This window comes from Lepeophtheirus salmonis, chromosome 2 (assembly GCF_016086655.4).
Source record: "Lepeophtheirus salmonis chromosome 2, UVic_Lsal_1.4, whole genome shotgun sequence".
NCBI lineage: Eukaryota > Metazoa > Arthropoda > Copepoda > Siphonostomatoida > Caligidae > Lepeophtheirus > Lepeophtheirus salmonis.
Genome location: NC_052132.2, coordinates 37,542,815 through 37,560,378, shown reverse-complemented (window position 1 = coordinate 37,560,378; position 17,564 = coordinate 37,542,815). Strand labels below are relative to the sequence as shown.

Here is a 17,564-nt window from a genome sequence, read left to right as displayed (position 1 = left end):
TTTTTTTTTTGTGGTTATATATACTTTTTTGTTAATTATCAACAAGGTAAAATAATAAATAGTTCATTTTTCAAATGTTGAAATATTTGTATCAATGATATTTACTTTGATTTTGATGGATACAGTTGTTGCATCTCGAAATATGGCACTGAATCGTTGTTATAGGATAAAAACTTGATTTTAAAACCTGTAGAGGCTTGGTGTTTTAATTGTTATTTTTGTGCTCTACGGCTTAAATAACAATAATCAATGTAGGTTTCACCCTGCACGCAGAAATGCTATTACTAGGTGTTATTGATTATTCTGCCATCAGTCGAAATTTTTTATTATAGTTATATTGTAACACTCAGTACTATATAGATAGTTCCATCCATCTTACTAATATATATGTTAAATAAATTTCTCGTATTCTATAGATGGCTTTAGTAATTTGTATCTGGCGTGGTATGTGTACGATCAGAATTTCGTGCTATCAAAATTTGTAGAAGTTTTATGACGGTTTGATAGAGTATTGTTTGAGCGCACGTCAATGATGGACACCAGCAAAGAGAGAATACGCATTATTTTTACAGTTTTTCTTCGATAATGATGAAAATGCAAGACATGCAGTTGAAATTGTGAGTAGCGTTTACGGTCTTGATACTGTAACAGCCAATAACGCGCAAATTATTTTCGTCAATACCATTTACTTAATTTTATTTGAAGATATGTACAAGTAAAATTGTCGAAAATTTCGAAGGAATAATGAAAGCGAAATCGGCACTGTCTTGATTGCCAAGGAGATAAATATTAATGAAAAAACAATCATACATTAAAAATAATGGATTAATTTTAACTACACCTATTATATAACTACACTTATCATCATATACGTTTTTTTGTCAGAGTAGAGCTTTCACAAGATTTCTCCAAATAAATCTTTCCGATATATAACCTGGATCAATGATCTATGTATAAATAAATTTATTATAATTTTCTTTCTTTTTATCTAAAATTAGACTTTCTTTAAAACTGTTGTTGTAATCGTTTCAATATTTGAAATGTAATATGTGAAAAAGCTTATTGAGTTTTAGAATCTTCAAATATATTATAACAATAGCCAACAAATGTTGTGTTAAATTTTATGGGGGTCTAAGTCAAAGCAGCACCGGATAATTTAGCCATTTATAAAAGCTTTGCAATTAGTGTTGTGTAAGTCGTTATTTATTAGGTTCAATTCATCTGGCCATATCAGTATTTGGGACTGTCAGACTTGGGGTGATAAATAAAGAAGAAATAAAATTGAGTTACGTCATTAAGGACATAACTTTATAAGTTTTAGGACTGATTTATAGTGCTGAGCTGGACCAGTCGGTGCCATCATTCATCTCTACTACACCAGAACGTAATAGCAAGATCCACTTTTGTGCATCACGAACCGAAAGAATATCGGCCCTGTATACACTGCAAATTTTCTTTGTCGCATTAGATGTGTTTTTCCCTTTCAAGTAGTAAAAATATCAAATGTGGCGAATTTCTATACTCGCCACATGATAATTCACGAATGATCAAGACAAGCGCAATAATGTACAAAATGCGTTTGTAGTATGCATTCACACCTTTTTACAAGATATAATTAGTTAATAAAAAGGGGCAGGAAAAATGATTTTTTTTCCCCCAACCTATTATAACTCCATTTTTAAGTATTTATGAACACTTTTAGGATTATTAGATTAATGTTCAATTTTCAAAGCGGGAAATGATATTATTAATATTAAAATATATGGCTACCCATGTGCATCATGTAATAATAATAACATAGAAATGACAGCATTAAGAATACGTGACATGAATACCTAACAACCATTTGGGTACTTTTATATAAATCTTACCGTAGCAACTCATTTATAATGGGACATGATGATACATTTGTTGAATGAGCTGAGTAAAGTTCTTATGGGTCTCTTGATACCACTAGGTGTCCCTCTCCTTTTAAATTAAGGAACAAAATTAATAAAGGCTTAATTTTACCTATCTACGTAATCTTATTAAGAAAGTGCATTTTATATAATAATATACAAAAATATTAGTAGAAAAAAAGAATAACTTGATTAATTTTAGTTTTTTTTTTAAAGTAGCATTAATGATGTGTTATTTTTGTGTATAAAATGTTTATTTTTAATGAGTTCGAAAGTTGATTACCTATTATTATATAAATTAAGACACTTTTTAATATCAGCTGCCAGATATATGATTTTGTAGGGTGAAAAAGAATTACTGCTATAAAGAGAGAAGAAAACCTTCTGTTTTTAAATTAGCATATATTCAGGGAAAATATTATAGTTAAATTAAAGTAAGTAAAAAAATAAATATATATATTATATTGTTAAAAAAAAAAAAAATATATATATAGACGAGAATACTTTTAGTAATGTACCTCATTTTCATAGTGTATAAAAGAGTGTAAAATTAGTAAGAACGTCTTCACATACAGTAAAGGGATACACGCCATAAATGTATTTTTATCCGTGTGTAGTGGTGATATAAAACCTTTGTAAATTTAATGAAACTGACAAGTAATGGGGTATTAAATGATATAGGAAAACGGATAATATCATTATTTACAAAATTAGTACGTATTAAATAAATTAGAAAAAGCTGGGGGCACTGTGCGCAGTTCTTGATTAGTTAATCTCAGTATTTACCTTTTTTAAACCCTTAAATGCTTTTTGTTGAAGATTTCCAACATACCAAAAGATGTCGTTTTAAATAATATTCAACAAAAAGCTGTCAAACTGCAACTTTTCTTACATTTGAAAAAACTCTGTTTGTATGTGTGATTATAAATTAATATTAGATTGCATTAGAAAATACGCTAAGTAGATAGTTATTAATTAAGAAAAAAAAAAACGACTCCAAAAATCATTATTTTTTTTATATTACTTCTAAGAAAAGTTTTCACTTTTTTTTTGATGGAATGATTATTGTTTGAGCAAACAGACTACGTTTTGCTTTAGATATATTTGAAATTAACTTTAGAATTTTAAGCTACATGAATTTTTTTTTAAAGTATTAATCTTTGACTTAAAATCCGAATGCAAATTTTTGACATAGGTTTATAATTTTTACATTTTTCAAATCAACATAAACAGACGCAATTATCATGTTAAGCTTTTGCTATAGTAAAAAGTATAAAATCAATTAACCCAAACATTCACAACTTATTAAGGCATTTATATCCTTCTCCCCGATGGTGAGAATAATTATTATGTAAAGATTAGGATATTTACAGTTTTGTAAGGCATAATTGAATTCAAAAGGTTAGGGTTAAGGTGCATCAACATTAGTAAAACAGCTGACAACCAATTTCAACGTAAATTTGTCAGAATTTAGTAGAAACATACCATTGTATTCCTCCATTAATGATAATTATTTTTACTTATTTGGTAATTAACTTACAAATAATTTAATAGTACATTTTTAATACGTAACTTTATTTTTTGCCTCAAATTGTAAACGTTTTATGTAAATTTCTAAAAAAAAAAAATCTAGATAATTTTTATAAGTTCTTTTTATGGTTGTTTGCTTATTATTAGAACCCTTTGAACCAAAAAATTCATGCTCTCTGCATTTTTGTTTTTGAATGAGGCACCTGTATATAAAAATTACTTTGAAGTATTCCAATTCATTTAAACTAACTTATTTTCCCTAATATTTCTTTAGTATAGGTTTTTTTAAAAGTAGCAATACTTCAATTAAGACTCGGGCGATATGGATATATTTTGGCCGATTGTTATTTGAGGGGGTTAAAAACCAATAAACAATTAATCAGCCGATTGTTCTTTTTCCAAATTACATTTGAGATCCCATTAAAAGAATCCAAGCAGAACCTCCAACATGACCATTTTTGCAGTTCTATTAATCTCCTAATCCCTTTTGCAAAGTTTTCGACAATAACGGTTATAGGTGATATAAAATAACATTGACTGTCAAAAACTTTTAAGTATGATCACACGCTAAGGTTTGAATTTTGTAACCTATATATATTATAAACAAATATATTGCTCTTAGTTATTTCATGTTTCCCACTAACCTTTCAAATATTCTCATTCTCTATTCATTAAAGGGTTGAACAGCTGCTCAGAGAATTATATAGAAAATATAGCTTGTCGTAGTTCAAATAGCAAAATCGACATCATTTGCCAAAATCTAAACAAAAAAGTTTTTTTTTAGAACTTTCTAGACACACATAAACTTATAAATCTTTACTAATAAAAACATCCTATTTCTCTATGACTTACAGAACAATCTTATGTTTGATAAAGCGGGAAAAAATATTTGTCTTGCAAAGAATGGTTTTTATTATCTTCCACTAATTTCTTGGTGCTAAAAATTCGCATACAATATTTTATTTTTTAAGGAGGTCAAGGAAATACTCATTGATTTTAATCATCATAATTTTAGTCATAACAAAGACTGCACAAATGTAGAATGATAGTATCCAAGCTTTTGTGGATACATAATTTATTATTTCCATTTCTGAGTGGCACGACAAATAAATCAAAATCTGCTTATACATTTTTGGTAATACAAGACCTTATAATTCATAATTATACTTTTTGTGTTGAAGCGTTGAAAACCTTCAGGAAAATACTCATGTTCGTATTTGAAGGAAGTGTAACGAAGAGTTGAGGGGAAATAAATAAATTAGATCAAGCCAATGATTTATTATATCTTTATGAAAAGGTGCCATTTCAATGACATCTATGAAAATAATGTATGAAATCTTATTGTGATAAATGTGAGATTACAGAATGCTAAAAAGGTAGTATTTCTGTAAAATAAGATGTATATATATATTTTTTTTGCAATGAAAATGAAGTAAAAAACGACTCAAATGGTCTAAACCATCGACATATTAGGTTATATAACCATTTATAATTTTTTATACATCATTCAAAAAAAAAAAAAAAAAAATGTGAAATAAAAGTTAAAAATAATATGGCGTTTTCTTTTTTTTTTTAGTTATCATAGTGAATATAATTTTCTTTTATGTTTAAGTACACCAAAAACCACACTATAGGAAACTTATTATAAGACTTGAACTCCAACAATATTCTTATCATTCAAAATCTACCTTTCAGTCAATCTGAGGTTAATATTAATCTTTTTAGCAGATAGTCCTTTATAATCTTTATCAGTACTAATCAACTATTAATTCGTTGTTGTTTTTATTCTTAGGTCCTAACGTATGTTGAATTATTTCTATAAAGCTAATTTTAATTTTTGATTAATTCAAAAATTTAATGATTTTTCTTTTCCATTGACTCTGTGTTACAACAACAACCCTCTTTGGATTCGGATTTCAGGCCGTCTCTTGATTAGCCATGTTCATGGAGTTCAAGATAAATGAAAGGGTATGCATTATCCTTTTTTTCTCTTTTGTTTCTCACTTGAGTTATATATCCTTCTTCTTATAAATGCTTAATACATTTACAGCCTTTAGTGAATAGTTTGTATTTAAATACATTTCTTTAGTTATTTTTTTGGGAAAAAACATATTAAATGATATCCCTAGAAAAGTAATTAGTTTTTTGTTTAAAAGTTAAAAAATGAAAAAAAAATTCTCAAAAATATTTATTTAAGATTAAAATACGTTATGAAAATAAAGTGAGATAAATCCATCTTTGCTGAAATTGTAGTTAGACATTTTAAAAATGCTGTACACAATATATTCGGTTTTATTTTACCCTGATATATTATTGTTTATGAAGAAAGAAAAAATGACTCATTTGGGAAAAGAAAAAAATCCGTCTTTATTACAGGTCTCTAGAGTGGTCCTTTTTAAATCTTTCTTGATTCACCAAATTTGTACTATGGATTATGTAAGAAAAGGTTTATTTTCCCATTTCAATATTTTATCATCCCTAGTTGATAACTGAATGTGATATCGTTTCTTCCTAATTCCATTTATAAAGGAAAAAACTGTTCTAGCAATCTAAAACGACGTATGTATGGCACATTTTTGTGTACTTTATGATTTAGAATATTCTCTTAAAGTAAATAAAGAAAATTTATTTTTGTTTTCAAGTAGAAAATTGTTACTTATAAAACTTAGTCTTACCGAAATCGATATCGAATTTTGCAACATTAAAAAAGCTTTAACAATAAAGCTAAATAGCTTTCAACGTCCAAAGTCAAAGTTAATTTTATAGTTAGTTTGTTAAGACCTTGGTGAATGGAAATGATATCAGTTTGCATTGATAAAAACAGTCAAATTTAAATAGGTCTAATGAGCAACTTAAATAAAAAAATAGATATTTCAAGGACTAATTATGCATATTTTTATATTTTTCAAGTAATTAGAGAGCACTTCAGAAGCAAATAAAATAAATTAACTTTTATTTGCAGCATGAACAATAAGGCACAATTAGTTTTTACTGAAATAAAAAACTGTTAAACTTACTTTTTCATTGTAGTCAAGTATACTATACATACGAGAATATACAAAGGTAAGTATTCCAACGAATAATGATATAGAACAAATCCCGTTGATCTGTCAGACATAAAAACAATATGAGAGAGGTCTGAAAAGTTTCCGATCTAATAAAGATAGAAAACAGTTTTTTTAAGTTTTTTTTATTGAGCATTTATTTTAACAAAGTTTTCTTGTAACTTTACAGGTTTCTTCAAGAGATGTTTCCACCTCTGTAACCTGTCCAAATAATGCTTTTCGTTTTTCTCTCCAAAATAATTGTTCATAACACACTTTTTGTTTTTGGCTCAATCACTCCGAGTTGCATGGACTTAGATCCGTCAAATTTTAACACAATAAGCCTTCATATATCTGCTATTGTTTGAATCTATTTAAAGATTACACATCAAAATTAAATATTTAATGAGAGCTCGATACACGATTTTGTCCAACTTCACAAAAATGATACTAACACTCAAATGACTGTTACATAACAGCTACACGCACAAAATGGCTGAAACTTTGGTGAGTGCCTGTCAACAGATGCAAGATAGATATGACTATATTTTATTTGCGAGTGCTGTCATCTTACCGCTGAGGTTGGAAACTTTTCAGAACACCTTCATAGTTCTCTTCACACGCTAATACGTCTGAATTTTTCAAATAAGGAAAAATAAGTAATAAGGAAACTAATATCCAGCAGCAGATTATAAATGAAGAGTTAAACGTCAATGTCCTTATTGTATTTGGGCTATAAGTGTGATCGACATCTGAGCTAAGTTTTGCTAGATACAGAGTAAGACTTGTGTATATTTCCTTCCTCTCATAAAGATGATTGTTGTTAATACTGGAAACAGCATTCATATGCTTCTGAAACATCTTTCAGAATTAATGTAAATTTTTGTTGTTGCAAAAATATTTTTTTTTGAATTATTTGAAATTTTTAATTAGTTAATTTTTAAGTCGTTCTTTTGCTCTGTTCATTTCCCTTTTTCAATTTAAGATTCTATAAATGTAATATCCGTGTGATATCCCATATATCACACTCAATCCTATGTTTATTTTAACTATAATAATCATAAATTTTATTTTGTTAATGACCAAATCTAATGTTGTTCTGATTAATTTGGAAATTTGGAATCTACGTCAAAGCTGTATGTAGAAATAAAATTTGTTTAATATTTAACCCAAGTTCATTAATTACGTCAAAAAAAAGAATGTTCACTAATGGAGGGTTAATTTAATTGAACGTCATGACAGCTAAGCCTCTTGTTTCTACAATGTTCTTCAATTTGTCAAATTTAAAATGATCATTTTTTTAGTTCATATACCGCCAGGTCATATTTTGTAATACTATAATCATTTACCTGTTGGAAAGCAAGTGCAATAAATCTAAAAATATATTTTTAACTTCGAAATTAACCATATAACAAGACTATTTTCTACATATTAAATAATATATTTTACAGAGTACTGTAAAATGCAAAATGAACGCTAATCAATGATACCTGTTTATATGTACATCTAATACCCAAAAGGCGTCCACAGGGGGTGGGCTAAAGAGGCTGTAATTTATTTTGAAATTTTTGTACAAAAAAAAAGTTTTTTTGAGAATTGCTTTGGATTTTTTTAAAAGTTTCCCAAAAAAGAATAAGTTTTTTTCCAAAAAAGTTAATTTTTCAAGTTAAAAAAACAATAATCCAAAAATTAACCCTACCTCCGTCAATTAATTACAATAAACTCCATACTCATTTATGAAAAGTTTTTATTACTCTTGTTTTGCTAAATATATCAATCCCTGTGTACAATTGCAAATATTTTTTTATAATTTACTTACATAGTGAAACTTCACTATTTTGGTACTAGTTTTGGTACCAAAATAATAGTAATATTTTGATATGTATTTGTCAAAAGAAGGAGATATCGTTAAGTTAATTCATATGACTCCCTTTGGTGTGGGATGAGGGTACAGGTTCAAAAATTAGATGACGTTATAACTAACAATTTTCATTCTTACTTTGTTTTAAAAAGCACAATTTTCAAACTCAGAAATTCAGGACGTTACGTACTCATTGGTTCAATTTATTTATGACGTCATGCCATAGCCAGAACCAGTTATAATAATCATTAATTATAATATCGTTGTACTCTGATAACACTCTATCACAGTTATACTGTACAACTTTCTAAATTAGCTTTGTTCTACAGAGTTCTAAAGTAATGGCCTTCCGTAGATTATGTTACTCGTAAGATAAGAAATAGAAAAAGTTTATACAAAATGTCCCTACATACTATAATATTAAGTATATATAATATTATAATTTAAAACTTTGTTAATCAGTATTGCACACTTTTGCTATTTATATACAGTGGAGGAAATAAATATTTGATCCCTTGCCGATTTTGTAAGTTTGCCCACTGAAAAAAGTTTATATGGGATTGAGAAGTGGAGACTGGTTAGGCCACTCCTTGACGTTAAAGTACTTCTTTTTGATCTATTTTTTTGTAGCTTTGGTCATTTTCAGCGCCTGACCGTGAGGGAAGGATGTTGTTACCCTAGATTTCAGAGTACATGGCCTTGTCCCTCCTCCCTTCCATGCAGTGAAGTTGTACTTTACCCTTAACAGACAAACACCCCCAAAATATAATTTTTCTACCGCCATGCTTGATAATGGGATTCGTGCTCTTACGGGGAAGTACCCGCCATTTTTCTTCCTCTAAAGACTTGTTTTGTTCATGTACCTAATGTCTCGTATTGTAATAAACCTACCTATGAAAATATAACCTTATTTTTTCCTTTATCAGTGAAAAAACTTACAAAATGTACAAGGGGTCAAATACTCATTTTTTCCACTGTAAAAGCAACGCAAATAATAGTTTTGAGACGGAAGTCCGAGGCTACAACTTGACACAAGTACATATGCGGCCAGAGTTTGGCCTTTCTCTATAAATGAAGTTTCTGTCCTCACTTTGCCGCCCGCCTTCTAAATATATTATAATTTGAAAAATGTGAATACAAGTCTATGTCTGTAAAGTGTTGTGTAAGTCCTTATTTAGTACCTAAGACTGCAGTCCCGTTAATGTTTTTTTGTCGTAAAAAAATTATAATTCGATATGAATATATGAAAAACGAATAAACTTTATACTTTTATTTCAATTACAATACCGATTGGACCAAATATTAGGTTGGTCAATGGGAAAAAGTAAAAACCCTATCTTTCGAAAGATTTGAATATATATTTGAAAGATTTATATTACTTGATAAGTTCAATGGGGCTTTGTCTTATTATTTTATTTGTTTTTAAACAAAGCGACCATTAGTTGCACTGTCTTGCAGCAAAATAATGCAAACACTCTAAATAATATATTAAATGGTCAGTGGGAAATATAGGTATATTACTCACATAGTAGTCTTTCCAACCTACAAACTGTCTCACCACCTTGCAAATAATAAATTTTCTATAGTTTGTATTCAGTATTCCATCAACAAATAGAGAAAAGGAAGTTAATATATATATATTAGATATTTATGTATATATAAATAATCTTTTATAATTATTCATAGGATGATAAAATAAGATTTATACTTGAATATTCAAATAAAATGAAAAGAAATACTTGGCATTGAGTAATATTTGGCTCCTTAAAGTAAAAAAAATCCAATTTCTTATTTCATAAAGTAATGTTTACATCTAGCATATTTTGACACTTTAAGTTTAAAGTAAATTTGCATAGAAAAAAAAACTGTAATTGAAAAAAAGAGAATACTTTATGAGAATAAGTTATACAAGTTATATATAATATTATGAAAAAAATATATTTATTTAAAAGTTGCATATGCAGTACAAAAAACAATTTTAAGAAGTTACTGAATTTTCAGTCCCTATCTAATTTTAAACATACGTTGGTCCAAAATTAGAGTCCCGTAATAAATAATAAAATAAATCCAACAAAATTCAGGCTTTGAAACCCTCTCTAGCCACAACCCACATTTATTATTCTTACTTAAGGCGTAAAACACTAAATGACTTAAACTTTTCAATTGCACTAAGTTTGCTCTTATAAGGTCTTTTTTTTAATCACGTTGTTAAAGCAAATTTTCGATTCAAAACCATATTTCGAAATAAAATAACTTTGTATATTTATGGAAATAACAATGAATAAAAAACACTCCATCATTCAAAAAATCAATTATTTATGAAATTATCTTGAATAAAGTTCCTTCAAAATTTGTTTAATCATAAAACAATCCAGTAAAATGAAGAATCATATATGGAAGAATATATTTTTCCTTTTAAAACTAAAGTATAAACCCTTTTATTACAACTTCAAATTTGGCTGTCAAAAAAAAAAAAATCAATTTTGATTGAAGTTTTTGGCTCAACTTTTAATTTTCTTATACAATCTTTAATATATAAACAATGTAAGATTACTTAAAAATGTTTCCAAATGGAATATATATAATTCAGTAATTTGACTAATTGTAATCCTATATAATTGAAATAATTTATATATACATATACATGTATGTATGTGCGTGTGATGTATGTCTCACTTAGTAACAGAAAAAGGACGAACATATATTAAATACGAATTAAAACAGGGAGTTAGGATGAAGATAAGCAAATTAATTTTAGTACTTATCTTCAATTTTCAACATGGTTGAATAAAGAATATGGCAAATGAGCAATGACAATAAATTTATCACAGTGTCAAACATTTAAAAAATCGCTTTATATTTACCAAAATCAGTATTTTCACATATGTTGCAGTTACAAGAGTGTCAACAGTGGGTGCAGGATAGATTAGTTTAGTATTTTAATAGAAATAAGCTATTTTCCATCGGGAATCTTTAAGATATTGTGGTCGTGCTAGTAAGTTATTAATATTTTAAAGGCAGGAATATTAATTCTAACTTAAATATGTTTTATATCCAATTTATTTGAATTGTATTTATTGATTAAATGTATGTATTATAATTTATTATTTTATGAACTTCTCCTGCCTCTAAAATATTGATTACTTTTTACAATAAGTCAAATAATTAACTTAATTATATTTAATTTAAACATTTTAACAGAATTTTATATATTACACGTGGATTTTATCCGGCGAGTAAAACTGCTGTTTTATAGGGTAATTGTTTGAGTCGTTATATGTATAAGTAATTATTGACAGGTTTCATATTGCTCTAAAATTAACTAATATATAGCCTTCCATATGCTTGATTTTGTTCTGAAAACCTTGGTGGAGACGCTGTGTCACTGACTTGCAGCTAATATGCACAATGTTTGACAAATTTTATATCAAAAAGATTTCTTATGAAGCTTTTGTGGCATCAATATTTTGAATTTTCTTGATTGAGTTTTCCTATTGTTGTTAGGTGTGAGGTGGTCCATTAAAACTAGACCTCTTTTAATTTTATACTTCATGAAGATATAATTTATTAATTAACAGTATAATTTCCACAAAATTAATATTATAAATGTGTATCTGAGTTCTCTTAGTCATTCATCGAAACTACCTTAGCGGCAATGACTGTTTCCAGAAGATAGTAAAAGGCCTGACAACCAATGCAGATGTAGTTTCCTCGACATTATCCAGAAGGTTTAGTTGAGGGGGTTAGAATCAGGGCTGTAGGGGCGGCAAAAGTGTGAAAAAAGAGATCAAAAGAACTTAAAAGAGTCTTGCGATAAAAGGAATGAGTTTCTTTAATTGCTTGTGTCAAAAATGGCCTTTTCACCATTACAAGGCTCTTTCCACCCACTTTTTTGATAGCTCTTTGATAGTAAAGGTTAAAACCCTGAGATCAGTTTCATTTTCTCAACTTGTACGAAAGCTAATGACCTCAGGTGTGTTTTCAGTTTGTACATATTGTTTATGCTTTAAACTATCAAATATAAATTAATTTCAAACACCCAAACTTTATTAATTATTAAATTAGTACGTGTTCAGATTTCAATTTACCACCAGGTATATGGATAAATAAAATCAAGAGTTATTTAAAAAAATAACAATAAAGCCAAAAACATATGTGAGAGCCATCTAATGCAAAGAAAAACATTGCTCTTCATTATAGTAAAATCAGACCAGCGAAGACAAATTCCTGGTATACAAGGACATATTCGTTCAAAATGTGACTTTGTAGCACATTTTAAGATCATAGAAGGAGTCAAATTAAATATTGGCAAAAAAAAAACTTTATTTCAATCTTCCTTCTATTTTTTTTTTCATGCAAAGAAAAATTACAGATTTTTTACTAATATATAAGTGAGTCTATAGAGATCCTTTGAGATCGATGGAGTCCTAAAAGGATAATTAGTTAACCTTCATTTTCAACAATGAATATTTTATGTTTCATAATCTAAATAATTTTCTCTGATAAAAATATTGAGATTCAGAATCTGGCTATTTGAATGCGCCTAAGAACTCCAATCTTGTTTAAAATCAAAGAAGATACCGTCAATGACATTGTAAGAAAAAAATGTTAAAATTAATTAAAATAAAACAAGTTATTTGTTTTCACTCTCCCATATTTTTAGACTTCTTAATTGAACTTATAGACTCCAAAAATTGATGGATTTGTATAACTTTCTTGACAATTGCATTTTATAGGACAGCGCCCTGGAGATAGGGCGAAAAGAATTGCTGGCCCCGCACCTGAGCGTCTTTGTTATACGTATAAACGCATTCTTCTAAATTTGGCTCTTACAAAAATATGCTGACCTTTGCCTGAAATTTGAAGTGCTTGATTTGAAAAATGATGACACTTAGGATAATGCTTTTTTGAATTTTGAGCAGGGATTCAAGATAAAACAGAGGAAAACAAAGGGTTCAATCAAATTTAAAAATCAAACAGATTAAAGTCTTACAATGTGTAATTAATTTATTTTGTTCCCTCAAGGGACATGCGTCTCTAACTACAATAGTATATTGGGCGTGTCTTTAATAAATATATACATTCATATCGTTAGATATTATTTCATTTCTCCGGCAGGGGGTTGTCTCTATCCTTTAATGTTTAAGTCGCTAAAAAACGACCAAAAAATTTAGGAAACATATACAGAATTTGGTTAACAGTCGAAATTGTACAACTTATTTTAATTAAAACTATGCAATCTATTTTCCTTTTAACTTTTTAGTCAGCATATTCTTCTTCCGATTAGCCTTAGGTTTATTGCTATTCAAATATACCATTGGAACATAATTAAATGGGTATATTAAGAGCTGATTTATACTATATATTTCCCTTAATTCCTGTTGTAATCGTCAAATTTGTTTTTTGTTTTTCTGGTTTAACATTTCAAAGGATCATCTCTGGGGTTTTAGCTTTAATTCCCTTAAACTATTGAAGTTTATTTATACCGATACATATCAATCAATTTTTTTATGTATTGGTTGAAAATATCTTGAATAGTTTCAACTTCAATTTTCTTTAAAGTGTCTGAATTATTTTCGCTTATAATCTATATCCATATTAAAATTAATTGTTATATATTTATGATGAAGCTATGTTACCCAAGAATATAAACAGAAAAAGTCCATGGATTTTAAAAGTAATAAAAATATCCAATCAAACTAAATAAAGTTTGTTCTTTAAAATATATCTAATATACAAAATATAAAGTTTTTGAATATTCAATCTAAAAGAAAAACATATGACGAGTGAAGCTGTAGGTTAAGCTAGTGTAAACTAAATGCAATATGTTAAAAACTTTATTATTTTAATCCCTATCTAATTTAATCTATTTTCTATATTTTATTATAGAGCATAATTAATTTGTGCAATAAATTTATGATTTCTCGATAAACATCTCAAAATTGGTATAATTAATCATTTCATAAAAAATAAATATTTAAAGGGCTTTATTGGATTCAAGCCTCAGAAAATACCTTCCAGGTATTTTGGAGAATATTACATATATAATTTAATCTCAAAATGTATCCTATTCTTCAAAGAACACATCGTTAGTCTCCTGTATCTCAAAAATAGGGTGACTACTTGTAAGGCATCATTCATAGTAAAGTGAGAAAACAAAATTGCTTTTGTAGAACATGAAAATAGGTTTTTGTCCAAAGTTTCCATGCAGTATGAAATGAACTAAACAATATTAAAAAACAAAGGCAGTTAGACGTTTATGTTATGTTAAAACTCTTTTTGTGGAGTTTTTTAAATGCATTTTTTTTTATTTTTGCAAAAGAGAGGCACACTCAAAAAGTTAGTTTACATAATTGTGAACAAACTCTTTGACAGAGTTTCAATGACTCAAACTACACAAATATGTACTCACATTATCCTACCTATACATAGTATATTTGATGTAACGAAGTAAATGCTTTTTTCTTATTGACAGTTGTTAATTATTACGGGCAGATTTACTTTTTAGATATTATTGTGTAAAAAATGAAATAATAATTTTTCTATGGAAATTAATTATGTATAGTATACAATGAACTTAAATCTTTGGTTTATATACATTATTATAAAATAAATTAATATCTAATACTCTTTTTGAGTTCATAATACGTAAAGTCAGCTGGCTTATATCATACAATAGTCAACACATGAAAGGAGCGGAAAGGAAAATAAATCTATATCCATGTTCATTTGAATAAACATGATTGTAAATGTGGAGAAACGAAGATCCAATAAGTAGACTTTGTGTTTTTACATAAATAAATAAATTTAAAAAAATATTTTAACCAATATAGTTGGCGATGCCACAAATTTTTATCGGCTATAGCCGTAGAGTATAATTAAAATGTAACAATATAAAAATAAATATAAGATATAAGAATATAACTAACTATGTGACCTCTATGAATTCGCGCTATTAATTGAATTAACAAAGTGAATTATGTAAAGGAAATAAAAAGTATAAATAAATAACTTAAGGGAAAGGATAAGTTACGTCATTTGCGGTATAATCAGAAGTGACATCTTGGTAAGAAAAACAAATATCAAGGGTGAGTGTGAGAGAGCAATTCCCATACCCCAAGTAATAAATGAGTGGCTGCCCCCTACAGACAGCAAACCATGTGGCCATTCATTAACTTCTCACTTTTTAAAAGTTTAGATGACTGAATTTCTATGACGTCATCATAATGAACCTACAACCTTCCCTACTTTTAATAGGTTCTAGCCCTCCTGAACCCCCTTCTCACATACACTACAAGGCTTTACATTATCACTTGTCCGACCGCCCCAACAGGCAAATTCTTCTGTCGGACAGGTTCATACAGTTAATATGCTGTCTGAATGGACAAATAATGCAAAGCTATGTTGGTTTTGACATGTGACACAGTTGTATTATCGTATAACCATTGGTTTTTTCTTTATTTTAAAAATTAACATTGACAGTCATTTTTGACTTCTTTTAGGTACCTTTTTTCACCCTGGGGAACAGATTAAAAAATTCTTAATCTGTCCTACAGGACATATTAGGAAAAAAGTCATAGTATGTAAATTAGAGTAACATTTTATTTTCTACAGTTGGTTAACCGTGTTTAAGCTTAAAATATACTTTTTGGTTCTCTGGCGCCTCACCAGATTCAAAACGTCTGACGTAAACCATGAATCTACTAAGTTAACACTGCTTTCTTTAAAAAAATATTTAAGCGATTGTTTTATCCGTTTAGATACATTGTTACGAAAGCTTCTTCAATTGCATTAACTCTAATTTAGTTTATTTTCTAAGGAAACTTATGTACATTACTTGACTTGTACTAATGTATTTTGTCCTATTTCTGAACTCCATTTAGTTTTTACAATCAAGTTATAACAGAGTGCCATGCATTTCTCATTAATAAAACAATAAGTGGTCACAAAAACATCCCCTTTTTCTAGAGAATTATACAAATGTACTGAAAAGGTAACGTATATGTTAATTATATTTGAGTTATTAATAGTTAGAATCCCTTATAGTATGAGTTTCCTCTCTAATCTATGTGTTTATACTACAAAATGTGACATTGTTGTATCTCTTAACATTTCCTACAAAAAGGGAAGGAAGGAAGAATGCACACAATCAGTTGGTAGTTAACCAATTACTCTTGATATTTCCCCCAGATATCGAATTATTGTTCCACCAATAGTTAATAATCGTAATTTGAATCCAATGGTAACATAATTAATGATTTAAAGAAACTAAACTGTTTTATAGGAGAGGAAAGGCGTATCAAATTTGGTGATTATATGTTTCAAATGTAACCAACTTGTTGTATTAAAGTAAGCTAGGCATATTTTCACAAAATTAGGTATGTATTCTTCAACCCATTGTTGTTTATTTCTAGTAACAAATTATTCTGTTTAACTCCTTGGGGGCTTCGCCAACTGCACTTAATGTGGAAAAAATATTTCATCAGATAAATTGAAAGAAAAATAGATATATTTTTTTGAAAGTCGACATTAAAATAAGTTTTATAAACCCAATAAAGATACTAAGCTATGGTTTACATTTTTAAGTTTTTCAAATCATTCTATAAAATGGAATACAACATATCCTAAGTCGACTAAGTATGAAAGAAAAAGTAAAAAAAAATTGAAATTTTTCATTTTCTTGATATTTGTTCAAGATTGCTTTTATGTTGACGTATATTGCTATAAACTAAGTTATTTTCTTTCATTTATTTATATATAAAGTTATGGTGTTGCTTTTATTTTTTGACAGTCTCTAAATTCTCATTGCATGTCATTTTTTTAATCCTTAATTAACAAGTGATTCATTATAATTTATGTAGAAGCGAGAAGTGCTCTTTAAATTAAGTAAATTTATTAGACAATGTAAAAGCGTCTTAATGAATTTATTTTTAATGGAAAATATTAAGAGTTGTTTAAAATATGACCAAAATGTGATCAATAATAAGTTATAAGTAGTGATACTAATGGATAGCATTTTGGACATGTAAAAAAACAAAACAAAAAAAAACCCACCCAAAATCAACATGGAAATTGGAAGACTATTTTATTTGATCAGCTACAAGAAGCTGCGACCAGTTGGGGGTAAGTGGAGAAGGAAATAAACAAGGACATTGACAATAAGTACGACAATGTGGATCCTTAATTCTACTCTGAGTCCCACAAGGGCATGTAATTATAACTCCACTACAA

The 17,564-nt window shown here is 28.1% G+C and overlaps 1 protein-coding gene across 2 annotated transcripts in view; it reads right to left on the bottom strand.

The window, feature by feature from the left end:
- The window catches only part of LOC121113802 (uncharacterized), a 138,217-nt gene that overhangs the window by 98,022 nt on the left and 22,631 nt on the right, over window positions 1-17,564 (bottom strand). The window contains exon 2 of one of the 2 annotated variants that reach the window (XM_071886812.1): window positions 4,073-4,188. The exons of the other annotated variant lie outside the window; for it this stretch is intronic. The gene's annotated coding sequence lies outside the window, so the exon portion shown is untranslated. The remainder of the gene's footprint in view (window positions 1-4,072; window positions 4,189-17,564) is intronic. 2 annotated transcript variants of the gene reach the window in all.